Genomic DNA, 16,118 nt, shown 5'->3' with positions numbered 1-16,118 from the left:
CACGCACGGTTGGAACTACAAGTTGCTAGATATTTAATGCATCGATAATTATTGCATGTGTATCACACCCATAGTAATCACGCCCATAGAATGTAGGTAACTTGCATTAGTTATGTGTCTGTGCATAACGCTGGATGCAACTATTTATTTCTTTATTTATTGTACATGGTTCAAAGTTAACAAGCATTGGTAATGCATCTGTTTCGTCCATGTAATGAATAAAGCGTTGCTTTCATCGATCGTAGTCCGGGAGAAGGTTTTAGCTCCCTGACAGATAACAGGGGAGTGAAGAGGATGTGACACAGGGGACAGAGCTGCTGGGGATCCCAGTTTGAGTCTAAGCGGTGCTACTCAACATCCTGTGATTCTATGAAAATCACTTAATCTCTCCGGGTTATACATTGTTATATACATATGTGCAAAGCTTTTTGTGCTGTTCAGAGCCTCTAAAGAACTTGAGTTTGCCAGATAATGAGGAATAGTTGAGGGTAGGGGCTTGTGGGTGGTACAAGCCATCTTAGCTGAGATGTGTTCATTGCTTTGTTCCCATAGACAAAGCATTCAGCCAAATGAAGAAGTGATTTCAGAGGGGTGAGATGGGCCATGGAGCGACCTGTCAACAGAGAATTACAATCTTAGATTCTGGAGAGCACCAGTGATTGAACTAGAGCTTTCACATCTTACTCTGATATGTATTGGCAGCTTCCCCAGAGAAGACACAGTTAATATTGTGATTTTCTGGCCATTGTGCTGATTTACAATTGTAAGATGAGTCTTTTATCCTGTTTGAATCCTAATGATGTAGCCCTATCAACATTGGTGGGTTTGCTGTAAAGGTGTTGAGTGAGTCCCTCCAGTATTTTACCAGAAGTGTTCATTTAGAAGAGTAGATAAGGAGTAATTCAGATTTGGCAGGGTTTTGTTTTAGATTACAAGAAGACATCCAGTCTTGAATGGAGTTTAGAGTGATGGCAATATGTCATGTGGAGGGGAGTCCTTTGAGTATAGTTTGGTGCCATCTGCATATTGATGACAGAGGATCTCTGTCTTTCTTAGTAGCATTCCAATAGGCTCAAATGAAAGGTTGAATAAGGTCGGAGCAAGTAGACAACCCGGATGGACCCTTGGTCTACAGTCAATGGAGTGAGTTGAAAGGCAGTCATCAATTTTTATCCTCTGTGACCTACCCATGAGGAATGATTCAAACCATTTAAGAAAATGCTATTGATGCCCACTCAATTTCAGATTGTTTCAAGGAGTGTAAGGTGGTTTATGGCATCAAAGGTGCTGATAAGTTGATAAGAATCAAGAAGAAAGAGTTGCCTGAATCTATGACACGAAGAGCACCATTAAACACCTGTCGTAGTGCTGCTGTTTTGGGGCTGCAGCTCTGATTGAAACCAAACAGGATTTTTACAAGGAAAGGCAGGTTTGGAAATAGGGTGAACATTGTTGAGGTTATTAGCATCTGCAGAATGTTTTTTGAGGAATGGGGTTACTGTTCAGTTTTGAGGTGGTTAGGAAATGTTCCTTAGCTGAGACAGAGATTCACCACTTTTTTCCAGTAGAAGAGCATGTGAGTGTAGAGTTATTTGGCTAGGCTACCCGGGAGAGGGTTCGCAGAGTAATTTGAAGGTTTGTCTTCATGATGTTTTTAAGTAAATCTTACACACTAATTGTGTCAAACAGTTGCAAAATGTTCTTGGACCTGCACACTGTGGTGGGGTAGGACGGTCATTTTGGCATATCAGTGATTTTACATTGGAGTCCAAGAATTATGCAAACTCTTCTGTTTTCATTAAAGGGTAATCAAATTTGATAGATGTGGAGATGGAGGGGCTATTGGCTTTTTCGACCAGTTAAAAGAGTTGCTTAGGGCAGTTCTTATCTGTGTCATGAATTGCTCTAATGTGATTTGATTGTTCACAGAAGACATGTCTTTTGTATAGTGCACTTGCATTTCGGAGACATGAAAGATTAGTGGTGACGGGTGACTGTCTCCATTTCTTCTTTATTATTCTTAAGGAATTTCTTTTCCTATATAAGGTCTTGTTGAACTATGGAACTAATGGGTAAGGTATTTTCTTTTTGCTTTGAAGTGGAGTTACCTCATCAAGCAGATCTGAAAGGCGACCAAGACAGTGAGCAGTCAAATAATTAGCATTCCGTGAAGGGGTTGATGGGTGAATGTACCTTCTGTGTGGTGTTTCTGGGTATGATGATGTTAATGTTCAGGCAGTCAATCTTTTTGATTGTCCAATGGTCCCTAAATGAGAGCGGTGTTAAGAGAAAGGAAAAAAGAATGATCAGACAAGTCAACTAGTACGCGTTTGTCACTAAGATCAGGTCTTCTTTGGAGATTATTAAGTCCAGTATGGAATTTATTGAGTGTGCTGGCTTTAGGTTGAGTTTGGTCAGATTATAGGCAGAAAAAATGCAAATTGGTTGACTGAGAATAACCTGTATTGACCAAGTGAAGATTAAAGTCTCATAGAAAACTCAGTTTGTCGCGGTGCGTTAATTGGTGATTTGAGAGATCCAAACATTCCTCGATGAATTCTGTGTTATCGCCTGGTGGGTGGTAAATGACATTTAGTCAGAATTTTGTGTTGCACGTGTAGGTCCAGAGTTAGGTATCGGAATGTGGAAAAAGAGGAGTTAAGTATCTCCTTTCATTGTAGGGAGTTACTGAAGGTGACTGTAATACCTCTCCCTATTCTCCTTGCATTGTCGTTCCTGATGATGAAGTAATTTGGAGGCAATAGACAATCAAATATGTTTTGGGATGTGTCATTGAACCAGGTCTCTGCATGGATTAATAGGCCGGGGCTTTAGTTAATGATAGTGTCTGAGATGTCCAGCTTGTGCTTCTTTGCTGATCGACAGTTATGGAGCATCCATCATAGGGCTGAGGTGACTGACTTTGTGCAAGAGGTGTAAAGAGATTTAGTCATAAAAATATTGTTCCTCGTGGCTGGCACCTTCTTTAAGTGCAGTGGTGGTTGGACCTAGTGAGTGAAATAGTCAGTATTCTGTGGTGGTTTGAGTTGTTTAGACTAGACGGAGTTGAGGGAGTAGAGGAGGCTGAGAGTGTTGGGGTGTTTTAACATGGCAAGTAAGTTAACAATATCAGCCAGGGAGTGGCTGGGTGGAAGTCTCTTGTCGTGGAAAAGATAACTACTCCTTGGTTTGGAGTGCCAAGGGTAGTGTGTCCATAGCTGGGGAATAGCGAGTGTTAGGGCACAAGCAACCTGAAGCTTCAAGTGGGATATAGTAACATCAAGCTATGGTGAATTTAGAGTTAAGGAGATCTAGGTTATGTTCTAGGGGATGCAGGGCTTTGGAGTGAGACTTGTGTTTATCTAGGGGATGCAGGGCTATGGAATGAGACTTGTAATGGTGTTCTTTTTTTGAACTTTTGTCATTGGAGGATGATTTTTGTAGATAGTCTTTAAAAGTTAAGGACCACCGTAGATCAGGGTCACAATGGGAGGTACTGGTCCGGTATTCGCAGTAGGAGATTGGTTCAGCCAGTTGGTGTATATAAGGTAGTTCAAGGATTTCATCGCGAAGTGGCTCTTAGTAAAGGCGGGGCTGTGCTGCATTTGATGGGAATGCTCACTGACATGTAAGGGTATGGGCAAGATGTGGATTTTGTTGGGTGGACTATCAGTGTGTGCTAAGAGATCACAGTGTGTGGATGGCTGAGTGCCAGAACCTGATTCTAGGGCCCATGGGCATGCAGGAGTTACTGGGCCAAAGCACGATGGTTTAGGTCTTTTATCCCTGATATCTCATGGCCCACCTTATTATGGATCCCGCTCAGCTCAAATTGGTCAAGTGCCCTCTTCTGCACATGACTCCCAGCAGAGTAGCATGGCTCCAGCATTCAAGGCTCCCCCAGGGGAAGTTCAGACTCATAACTCAACATGTGGACAGAGCGGCAATAAATCTAAATTTAGTCAAATACTTGTTTTTGTATAAAAAGAAGTATTTTATTCTAGATCTACACATGCAACGGTAGATGACATTCAAAGAGCAAGAACATAATCCCCTTGAGGTCAGGGCTGTAGTAGTTGTCTGGCCACTCCATGTCAGCCCACCTCTAGTGTAACTGGTTAGTTGTTATTCCCTATTCACTGATGGCCACCACCAGGGAATGTAAACTAATAGGTCATACTCAAGAGTTCTCCCCTCAGACTCTGCAAGTAGGTTTAGTTTTTAGAGACTAGGCTTTAGCAGCACCAATGGTGATAGGTTCCCAGGGGCACAAAGGGCTAGTTCTCGGCTTACATGCTTCAGTGGCAAAGTACCCTGTGGTATTGCAGTGCAATCCTGGTCTGGATCAGCTTAATTAGGCTGCCCATGGTCTCACGTAGCAGCACCCGGCTTGTGCAGAGTCTCTTCTTTTTGCCACGCTACCAGGAGCAGTCAGATGGGTAAGATGCTCCAGCAGTCATGCGGTTAGTCCTTTCTCCCTCGGCAAAGGATGGGGCTTGGTCTCTGTTAGACTTAGCATCTTTGGCGTGGTTTCCCCAAACTTTTTGCCTCTACCTTTCTATATTTTTGATGCTGTGCTGGATTTAATTTTTGTTGGCTTAGATGCTTTGGGCATTTTTCCACTGCTGATCAGTGTCAAAGTGCAAATGCTCCCTGTGTAAATTATAATTGCAATTGGTTCTCCCTGATTGGCATATGTATTTACTGGTAAGTCCCTAGTAAAGGGCACTGAAGTGTGCCAGGGCCTGTAAATTAAATGCTACCAGTGGGCCTGCAGCAGTGAATGTGCCATTCACATGAGTAGCTCTGAAAAGGTAACTCAGACCTGCCACTGCAGTGTCTGTGCGCAGTTGTTAACGCCCATGTCGACTTGGCAAGGGCACCCACTTTCCAGTCCCAAACCATCCCTTTTCTTACATGTAAGGCACCCTATGGTAGGACCAAGGTACCCCTTGGGCAGGGTGCAGTGTATGTGAAAGGTAGGACATGTACTGGTGTGTGTGACATGTCCTGATAGTGAAATAATGCTAATTTTGTTTTTCATTATTGAAAGGCTATCTGACCCATAGGATAGAATGGCAAATGCTTTGTAACATCTTACAAGTATAACTTCCCATTGGGAGAAGATAGAGAAAAAAAGTTTAGGCTCTCTGAACTCAGAATTTAATAACACATCTTTTAGTAAAGATGGTTTTTAAATTGTGTGTTTGAAAACGCCTCTTTTAGAAAGTAGGCATTTTCTTAACTAACCATTCTGTGTGCCTCTGCCTGTTTGTGTACTGACTGTCTGGTTTTGGAGTGAGAAGGTATGTGCATTCACTGTATACAGCCACGGGGGTTGAGGTGTGCCTGGTCCTTCCCGGATGACTCAGAGTTGGGCTGAATGGACCCTGGATGAATTTAGAGTAGTGGGAGGAGATTTCCTTGCACTTAAATAGGGCCTGTCTCCGTTGTGCAAGGCTGTCTCCACCCCCTGTGGTTGTACTGCATGAGTGAGGACAGAACTGGTTTGGACTGGGCTCAGAAACCCTTGCACAAAGAGAACAAAGACATTTTGGGGTAAACATATTAGACCTAAAACACCAGAACTTCAGTCTACTTGTGGAATCAAGAGGAACCTTTGCCAAGGAGAAACGCTGGAGTAACTGGAGGGGGAGTACTACCCCTTGGCTGTGTGCTGTCTGGGGTTGGCCTGCAATAGCCATTTCTGCCAAGGAAAGGACAAGGACTTGGCTGTGTCTCCCTGCTTAAGGAAGTTCTCCAGAGGTTTGAGTAGAGCTTGTTTTTTGTTCTGAAGTCTCAGAGATACGAAGACTTCACCTCACAGTTCCCCTGCACTTCCTTGCTTGGAGTTATGACCTGCCAAAAGGGGCCAGTGACTGTGCTGGGCCTCTAAAAGATGTTCCTGCTGTTGGGAGATGGAAAAGCAATGCAACTACAAGAAAATCGATGCTCTGCTCTTCTTGCTGCTGTTTTTTTTCTGATGCAGCACCACTGTGCGAGAAGAATATCCATGCATCGCTGCGCCACTGCTGAAACCAATGCTAACACTAGAAGGTTTGGCCCTTAAACAGCAAAGCTGGACCTATTTAACAAGAAACATAAAAAAATGCCAATACTGTCACTATTTTTCTTCCAACAAAACAGATTCAGGGAGGGTCCAACGGATATAAGGTTTAAAGACCCGTACCTGGTTATTATCCCCAGCAACTTCTATATGTATAACACAGAAAACACAGAGGGTCTATCAGCTTAATTATATAGCTGGACTGTCAGTCCGAGTCACCAGGATCTCGGGGTGTATAAATCACATGAAGACAGCATAATTCAATATACGGTGAACACCATGTGTATAGGAAAAGCCAACACAGCGCAGATCATTCATACATGGCTGACAAATCCAGAACAATTAGTGAAGGGTTTCCATCAAATAGACTCAGTGATCAGTCCTATCATTTGGCCAAACCCAAGTGCATGTCAGTCTGGTCCCCTGATCATTGGGACAGCAAACACCGCACCATCTATTGCTGGTTAAGGATTTGGTCCACCAACATACGCGAACCGTCAGTGATGGCTGATCCTTGATGGTCAAGTGAATAGCAGTGCAACAAAGAAATAGTGGCTTTAAAATAGGATGGAGTGTCCTCCTACTAATAACTTTATTCTGCGGACGAACCACACCTCCTAGTTAAAAACCAAGAACAGTGCAAGAGAGACAGTCAAACAGATATCTGTCTGATAACGGGCCAACATGTTTCTGCCTATCGGGTATAAAATCCCATGGCATTCGTCAGGGCCTCTGTTCTTTCAATAGTTGCACAAGTAGTAGTGAAACAAAAGAAACACCACCACCACCAAAGTGAGAGAAATAAAAAATTAGAAAGGTTGAATACGGTACAACCTGTAACAACCGCAGACATTAGCCCTCCATGTCAATAAGGAAATACAAATTCTATGGAGGAAAATGTATAGTCGTTAATTATGGACTGACTGTGTCAGTTACCCACACACCTGGTATCACCAAAAATAAATGAAAAAACTATATAATATATTCATGCTCACCCTCCATGGTAGGGAGAAAGACCTTACCTCACCGGTACCTTGCTCAGGTTGTTCGAGGCCCCGCGCTACATAGATACAAGAAGGGAAACAGAAATGGAGCACCCTAAAGCGTAGATTACACACAACAACTAACAACAACTACCGGTGGTATGTTTTTGTCCACTTACTTGGATCTTTGTCTTATCAGGCATGGGTAGCCATCCGTTTTTGCTTTCACAGTCTCTAAAACATAGAAGGGGAATATGCATGAGACTCTTCATTTTTTGTCTGCCTTATGCATGGTATATAAAGGAATTTTCCCAGAATTACCCCATTCCAAAGTTTTAGTCGGTCCTTCTCCGATGTATAATTTTAGTCCTAAAAAGATCAAACTGCGGCGCTCATTAATGCACTCTCATGCAGCCCTACTTGCAAGAACACTACCCACAATCAACAATAGTTTTCAATTCATCTTAAACCCCAAAGCCTCGCCTCGCGCTAAAGACTCAAAGCACAGCTTTTCCCAAAAATGTTTTCCCTTTAAAAACGTTTACAATGAACAGTTTAGCAGGAACGGAAAAGTTTGCCTAATGCGGTAATATTCTGACTTCTTCTTGTGCTCGCACCACCATTATCAGTAGCCTCGCTCCCAACAACCCGAGTTGGCTTCACAAAAGGATTTCAAAGCAGGGTGCGTTTCCTAAGTTTTCTATCATGTCCCTTTTATCGTTAAACACTTGAGAGTAACATATTGCTGCGTGTAAGCTGCGGAAAACTAAACTAGTTCGCTTCTTGTCTTTACGCCGTCTCGCTGTTGACACTTACTTATTTAAGTTTCTGAGACAGCCACGGATGGCTTCTTCTTTAGCAGGGGGATCGGAAACGAATCCCATTGTGTTGCCGTTTCTCTGTTCTTCGGCCCTTCCGCTATAGGTGCCACGCTAAGGATTCTGGGATGCGTGATTTGTAACGCACAGGTTTGTGCGAGATGTAGTTTGGTCGTATAAGCAGGAGATTGCCTGTATGCACACATTAAGGATTTCTAGGATGGGTGATGAGGTGCACATGGGTTTACTACCAGAGGAATGCGTATGTTTATGACTAGACAATATACGGCAATAAGTATGCTGAAAACAGCACCAACTTCATATTATTCAAAGTTCTTCCCATTAAGGAGATGAATGTCGAGTTGGAATTCTTCTCCTATCATTGACAATGTGTTTTATATTTTCAGGGCATGGAAAAAATATATTGCAAACAGCATCTGCGGTGGAATTGGAAATATTCTCCCATGACTGTTGATGTGGTTGCCACCAAACTAGTATTATCAGGACATTTAAATAAACCGTTAGCTGACAAACATGTTAGCTGACAAAAATGTTCGCCTATGAATGTCAATATTATTTCCAAAATTGAAAAATGAACCCAGTGGCCGATGTTCCAACAGTAATACCCCTCATAAGTTGGTGTGAGTGATTGTTCTGCCCATCAAAAGTCATCCTAGATTATAAATTTCGGATAGCTCATTCAAGCCCTCAATTGCCGTGTCAAATTTGATGATTAATAGTGCTTCCCGTTGTATTAATCTCCTTTCCAAATCCCCTCCACTAGGATCTGCTTCCAATTTAGAAATTACAGTCCAACGCAAATCTTGTTCTGCATGGTTGTTATTAATCCAATGGTGTACCAACGGAGCAGACAACACTTTTTTCCGAATCTGTGATTTGTGCTGAGTAATGCTATGTGTGACTTCTTGGTTTGTCTTTCCCACATACAATTTTTTGAATGGGCCAAGGATTCCATATATCACATTCTTGGATTTGCAATTGGTAAATGTATCATGTTTCCAACTCACATTTTTGTGAGAGAACACAGACCCTTCTATTGTCTGATTGCAATACAGACATGTGCCACATTTGTGGTGGCCCTTAATCGGTGGGATACCTAGTTGGTCTCGCAGGTTTCTTCTTTGGGCCATTTTGGGCAATGCTGCTTGTACCACCTGATTTCCGATACTGCTTTCCTTTTTGAGTGCAAAAAGTGGAAATTGATTTAAAGTATCATCCAACCCTTGCACTAGATGTCAAGTTTGGCAAATGATCTTTTTTAGAAAGTTTGTACTTGGGCAAAAAGTTGTGACGCATACCATTCGGTCCATCTTTGTTTTTTCTCTCCTTTGTGACAACTCTTCCCTGGGTGTCCACCAGGCTCTCCTCATTGCATGTTTCAATAACTTTCTTAGATAGCTGCGATCTATTAGCCTATCCATTAATTGATTTGCATGAAAAAAATATTCATCTTTGAAGGTACTGTTCCTTTTAATCCTTAAAAACTGCCCGTAAGGGAGATTATCCCTTAAGCTCCGGGGGTGATGACTGTGTAATGCAAGGATTTATTTCTATCCGTTGCCTTCCTGTTTAGTGTTGTCACTAAATGACCTTCAGAGGGATAGACTTCCACGTCCAAAAAAGTCATCTTTTTAGGTGCATGATTAATACTGAACTTGATGTCCGCGGATTTGTTGTTCAGCCATCCATGAAACAGGAGCGACGTCTCTTTTGTTCCCGTCCACATCAAAAAAATATCGTCAATATAACGAACCCAATTTGATATGTTTTGAAGAAAGGGGTTATCGTTATATATACATTTTTCTTCGAATTTAGCCATATAAATAATGGCCAATTCTGGGGCAAATGGACAGCCCATGGCACATCCCTTCGTCTGAAAATAGAATTCTGACTCAAATATAAAGTAGTTTTTTCGCAAGGAGAAACTCGCGAGTTCCATAATGAATTCTGTTGGTACCCTGTTAGGCTTTGGTCTTGTGTCAAGGAACGATTGTATAGCTGCCAATCCACCTTCCTGGGGAATCTGAGTGTACAGTGAGACTATATCGAGCATTACTAAAATTTGAGTTTCTGGGTCGAATTGCACATTTTCAATTTTGTTAATGAAATCCGTGGTATCCAGAATGTAAGAGGGTATTTGATCCATGAATGGCTTGAGGAAGAAGTCAACATATTTTGAGATGGGTTCAAAAATAGACTCACACCCTGAGACGATTGGTCTCCCGGGCGGGTGTGGGGCATTTTTGTGTACTGTTGGTAGAATGTACAGTAGTGGGATTCTGGGATGTTTTTTATTCAGAAAATCAAATTCTTTTTTACCTACAAATCCCATCTCATGTCCATTTCGTAATATCGGTATCAATTCTCATTGAATATATCTGGAGTTGGATCTTTGTCGATTCTTCGATAGCATTCCTTCACATCTAATTGTCGTTTAACTTCAGCAATATAGTCCTGAGTGTTCCAAACTACAATTGATCCGCCCTTATTGGCCTGTTTTATCACAATTGATGTGTCATTTTTTAGCATAGATATTGCTTCTTTTTCTGCAATCAAAATATTGTGTTTGACAAAATTTCTCCTCTTCTCTTGATTGGAAATTGCATATAAAACAGTTTTCTCAAAAGTATACACCTCCTTGGGTATTTTGTTAGTGGGTGGAAAAAACATTGATTTATTCCTTAAACCAGTAACTTCCATAGCCTGTGGTGTTGGATTTTCCAAAAAGAAGGTCCTTAATCGAAGTTTCCTACAGAATTCTATCACTTCAGATTTCATTTTTAGTAAAATCTGTATGTTTGGATGGTACATAAGACAGTCCTCTTTTGAGTAAACTTTCTTCAGCCGTGGTCAATTGTCTAGTTGAGATATTGAAGATTGGGGAGGCGGCTATGTTTTGTAATATTGGCGCCTCGTTCTCATTTCCCATGGCTGATTGGGGTATCTGCTCCGGCCGCGTGGTTTCGTTTGGGCTCTTCCTAAAAAAAGGTGTGCCCCTATTAGTAAAGGATGTACTTGGCACTTGTTGGTTATTCCCACGTCTCTTGGGATTAAATCGATTTTCATTAATCTCAGACTCACCCCCCGATGAAGAAGAGGTGTCCGAGAAGGAGGTACATTTGTCCCTTGAACGTACTTGATATTCAGAAAGGAATCTTCTTGATTCCTGCCTGGAATAAAAATCTACCTGCAGGAAGGGATATGTAGTATCCAGTGAGTAGTTCTTTTTGTCCTTTTCAAATTTGATTTCTTTTTGATTTATTGTGTAATCTTCGAATTCCACTATTTCTTTTTCAACTTTCAACAATAAAGTTTTTGCATCTGTTATTGCTTGGTTGTCTTTAATCTCTTGTTCTAATTTAGCTATCTCAGCCAATTCTTCACGAGAAATTCGTTGAGCTGTCTCTATCGTTAGGACCATTAGATCCCTACTACAATTTTTTCGATGTGACTGTAACCTTTCTTACAAATTGGATCCTCTGTGAAGATTACTGGGATATTTCTTATTTGAAGACCGCCAGGGATAGTCCCTGCTTTAAGATGTTGCAATAGATAGTGGCCATGGAGATCTGTTCGAATTTGTTTTTTCTTTATTCCTATGAGTTTATCTGATTCATTTTGTGTTTTTGCCGTATCACTCAATGCAACTGAGGAGAATAATGGAGGTGCGTTACTAAGTCTTTGGATGTGGTCCTCACTGTATGCAAAAGTGTCTTGTTCAGTCATAGTCAGAAAAAAATAATAATAAACGAAAAATAAAATTTCTTACATTCATACACACAACTCAAATCCACAGTCACCGTGAACAAACCTCAGCTATACATTCCCTGGTTCCACCAGGATTAATCTCTTTTTTCTCCCAAGTCAGAGCCTCTAAATTCCTTAAGGCTTGAAAATCCACCTTGCGAGCCAACGCCTACTCTAAACGAGCTAACACTAGAAGGGTTGGACCTTAAACAGCAAAGCTGGACCTATTTACAAGAAACATAAAAAAATGACAATACTGTCACTATTTTTCTTCCGCAATTCAAGAAGCTGTGTATTGAGTCTTTAGCGCGAGGCGAGGCTTTGGGGTTTAAGATGAATTGGAAACTATTGTTGATTGTGGATAGTGTTCTTGCAAGTAGGGCTGCATGAGAGTGCATTAATGAGCGCCGCTGTTTGATCTTTTCAGGACTAAAATTGTACATCGGCGAAGGACCGACTAAAACTTTGGATAGAGGTAATTCTGGGAAAATTTCTTTATATAACCATGCATAAGGCAGACAAAAAATGAAGAGTATCATGCACATTCCCCTTCTATGTTTTAGAGACTGTGAAAGCAAAAACGGATGGCTACCCATGCCTGATAAGACAAAGATCCAAGTAAGTGGACAAAAACATACCCCCGGTAGTTGTGTGGTTATGGCTTCCAAAAAATGACGTATATTTATTATTTTCCTTTTTGTCTTGTTTTCTTTGACTTGGCTGATTGTGGCAAAAGAAAATCCATTGGGAGAGAGTAAACTTATCTGGACAAAGAAATCGGCTGATCTCATGAAAAGGTAACAAGGAGTTTTTTTGGTAGTGCAGAAAATGGTTATGTCTTTAAGATTGGTACTATAATAAGATATTTTGGTTTTTCAGTTATTGGTCCTGATGAGAACCCCTTTACGGTTGTGGGTTCGAAACGTGTTGACCACGTTATTTGAACAACAAGTGCAGTAATAAAGAGTAAGCCCCTGCATCTCGCCACAATGGCCCAATAAGTTAGGGTGCATACTGAGTTTCAGTCTTGATGAGAAGAGGGTTCACTGAATAGCAGACACTGTTGTTTTTGAATTCCATTTTGCAAATGATGAAAAAGTATTCTGTATGTATTATATAGGTCATGTTTGCTGTTTTTTTGTATAATTAATGTTTTTGCATTTCATTTCATGTCATGAAGTTAAGTATGTGTTTTTGTATAAATATGTAAAGAAGGGTGTGGGTTGTAAATATGAAATGTGTAAAGCATAATAAGTATAGTTTTTGATAAAAATGAATAAAACTACTTGAAAAGAATAAAATGAAATATAAATAAATTCTATATGTCACATTGAATTGGGGATGTGCACTACTTCTTAAATGCGGAAGAAAATAGTGACAGTATTGGCATATTTTGATGTTTCTTGCTGAAACCAATGCAGCGCCTGTCACCGCTGCAAGAACCGATGCACTGAGGGATTGCAGCTGAAGAAACTGACGCAGCACCGCTCGACACCACCACATCAATCACCGATGCATCTCAAATTTCCACGCATCGTACCTGTGCAGCAAGTTTTCCTGATGAATCCCCTGCTGACCAGAACCGTCTCCGAATTGATGCATCACTTCCCCTACAGACCAGATTTGACGCATTACTTCTCCTGCGTGCAGCAGGACTGTTGCCTTGCCTCCCCATGGTCTCATGAACTGACGCATCTATTTTTTTCCAATGCTTCGCATCTCTGCGGCTGTTTTGCCTTGCGCTTTCTTTTGTTGCAACTACAGGTACTTTGAGAGAAATCACGCATCCATAGTTTTCTATGGGCCAAGTTGTTTAAAACCTTTTTAAAGTCACATTCTTATTACATGTATGTTGGATTTTCGTTGTTTTGGTCTTGTTGAGTTTAGATAAAGATACTTTATTTTTCTAAACTGGTGTGGTGTCCATTTGTGGTGTTATCACTGTATTACAGTATGTTTTGAGTACAACTACTTTACACATTGCATAATACACTGATGGTGTAACATTAACTAGGAGACTTGGCGCCTATAGAATTTGTATAGTGCAAACTAGTGTTTATTCAAGCGGTGGTAAAGGTGAGGGAAAACACCCTAGACCCTCAAATGATTCGACCCTGAGGTCAGTATTGAAACAACTATCATCATCTACACATGCATGTGCAGAGGATAAGAATTGTAACTTTACACATTGTCTTTGGGATAAGTCTGTCTGCTCTTTCCAAGCTACCCAGGGGGAGAGTATGGGTTATCTAAGGTGTGTATCCCCCTTACCCTGACTAGAAACAAGGGTGCCTATTTAAACAAAGGTACCTACCTCTGCCAACTAGAGACCCCATTTCTAACAGTCTCCTTGCTCCAACTAGGTTCCGCGGGTCCAGTTCACAAAATGCAGTTGAGTTCCACCTTGGTCACAACAGATTTAAGGTCACTGGTGCTGACCTGTATCTCTCGCCTTCAGGGTCTTCAGCAGCCCCTCCTGTTATATGGGGTCACCACTCCAGCCTTCACACTCCGGTCATGCTAGCCTCACATGAATAGTCACAACAGCATCTCTGGTATGTGGGGTTGCCAAGCCACTTCAAAACGCAGACAATGATCTGATTGGTGGGGTTTCTCCCACCACAAGCTTGAATCCATGCAACCATGGCCCCTCCAAGCATACAGGGTCTCCCAGTTAATTTAGCACATGAGCAACGACAAGATCGGCATGGGGACGAGTTTCTCCCACCACAATCTGTAGGCAGTCAATGGCAGTCTCTCCTGGAATAGAGGGTCACCCAGTTAGTTCAGCACATGGGCAATGGCCCGATCATTATGGGGACTGGGTTTCTCCCACAGGACTTGTCTAACTCAGTTAATGTCTGACCCTCCTGTTATACGGGGTCGCCACTAAAGTCCTAAATACAGGCTATAGCTGAATCAGTGTAGGGCTGGATTGCTCATTCCTTGCTTAGAGTCCTCATACCAGGGCTCGCCTTTGGGCCTTGCTACCTTGAATGCTCTCCTCCTCCTCATGGGCATATTGGTCTTGGCGAGCAGGCATGCGCTGGTGCTCCAGGTTCTAGGGCAGGTGATCTTGGCTTCCTTGGGTGATGTCCACTCACCCAGCAGGGAAACTAGCAGGTGGGGCCCCTAGTCCTGGTCACAGGCAGAAGCCTTGCAGGGCTTCCCCTCCTCACACAGCCCGGCAAGCTGCACCGCAGATGATAAAGTTTGAGGTCTCAGATTCCCTTACTCGCTCTTTAAAAAAGCCCCAGCATAAGCCCAGAAATTATCCTGTGTTCCGGATTTGATAGAAAGCGAAAAGAGACGGAGGAAGATCGAAAGCTGGTCGGAATCCCCTGACGTCTACTGGGAACCAAGAAAACTCGACTACCCCGGTGAAGATACCGTAAAAGCGGAACTGCCGGAGCCAGCCACAGTCAGCGAGGCGCCCGGCGGATTGCCTGCAGAGATATAGAACCGACCACAGAGTGAGGTCAGGAGGAGGAGTGCTGCACCTCAGGACGGGACTGTGGCTCTTGATCCACTTAACTAATCGGTGTTGCGATCTGCTGTTAGCCTTTGCTGATTCGTGACTGGCGAAGTGAGCGGCGCAGACTATGAATGCTAGGCCCAGGCACATAACACACAAGAGGGCCAAGGCTAGCGGAACAGCATTGCGGGAGAGAAACGGAGTGGATCCCCATTGGCAAGAAGAGTAGAGGACCATTAACGATGATTGGCCTGGGAAAGGGTGAGGTGCCCCCGAAGACACTTCTGTAATCCAGGCCTTCACCGCAGTGTGGAGGTACGCAGGCCCCCCTGGAATAAGAGAGGGTGGAGCAGGGAGAAATCAATCAATCAATCAATCATTGTACTTATAAAGCGTGCTACTTACCCGTGAGGGTCTCAAGGCGCTGGGGGGGGGGGGTTGCCATTACTGCTCGAAGAGCCAGGTCTTGAGGAGTCTTCTGAAGGTGAGCAGGTCTTGGGTCTGTCGTAGGTGGGTAGGGAGGGTGTTCCAAGTTTTGGCGGCGAGGAAGGAGAAGGATCTACCGCCGGAGGTCGTTCGTTGGATGCGGGGGACCGCAGCGAGGGCGAGGCTGGCGGAGCAGAGCCAGCATCTGGGGGTGTAGAAGCTGAGTCTGCTGTTGAGGTAGGCTGGTCCGGTGTTGTGGAGTGCTTTGAGTACATGGGTGAGTATCTTGAAGGTGATCCTCTTGTCGATGGGGAGCCAGTGTAGGTCTCTCAGGTGGGGGGTGATGTGGCTGCGGCGAGGGACGTTGAGGATCAGTCCGGCGGAGGCGTTTTGGATGCGTTGCAGTCGTCGCAGGTGTTTGTCCGGGATTCCTGCGTAGAGTGTTCCTCTGAGGGTGGTGTTGGGGTCAGTGTGGATCCGGAAGTGCAGGTGTTTGGCGGTGCTCGAAGTGTCGTCTGAGTTCGATGGAGACCTTGAGGCTGGAGTTGTGGACGATGGCTAATCCTCCTCCAGTTCCGTTG

Source organism: Lissotriton helveticus, chromosome 6, assembly GCF_964261635.1.
Source record: "Lissotriton helveticus chromosome 6, aLisHel1.1, whole genome shotgun sequence".
NCBI lineage: Eukaryota > Metazoa > Chordata > Amphibia > Caudata > Salamandridae > Lissotriton > Lissotriton helveticus.
The sequence above is the reverse complement of the archived record's forward strand: the minus strand, read 5'-3'. Positions refer to the sequence as shown.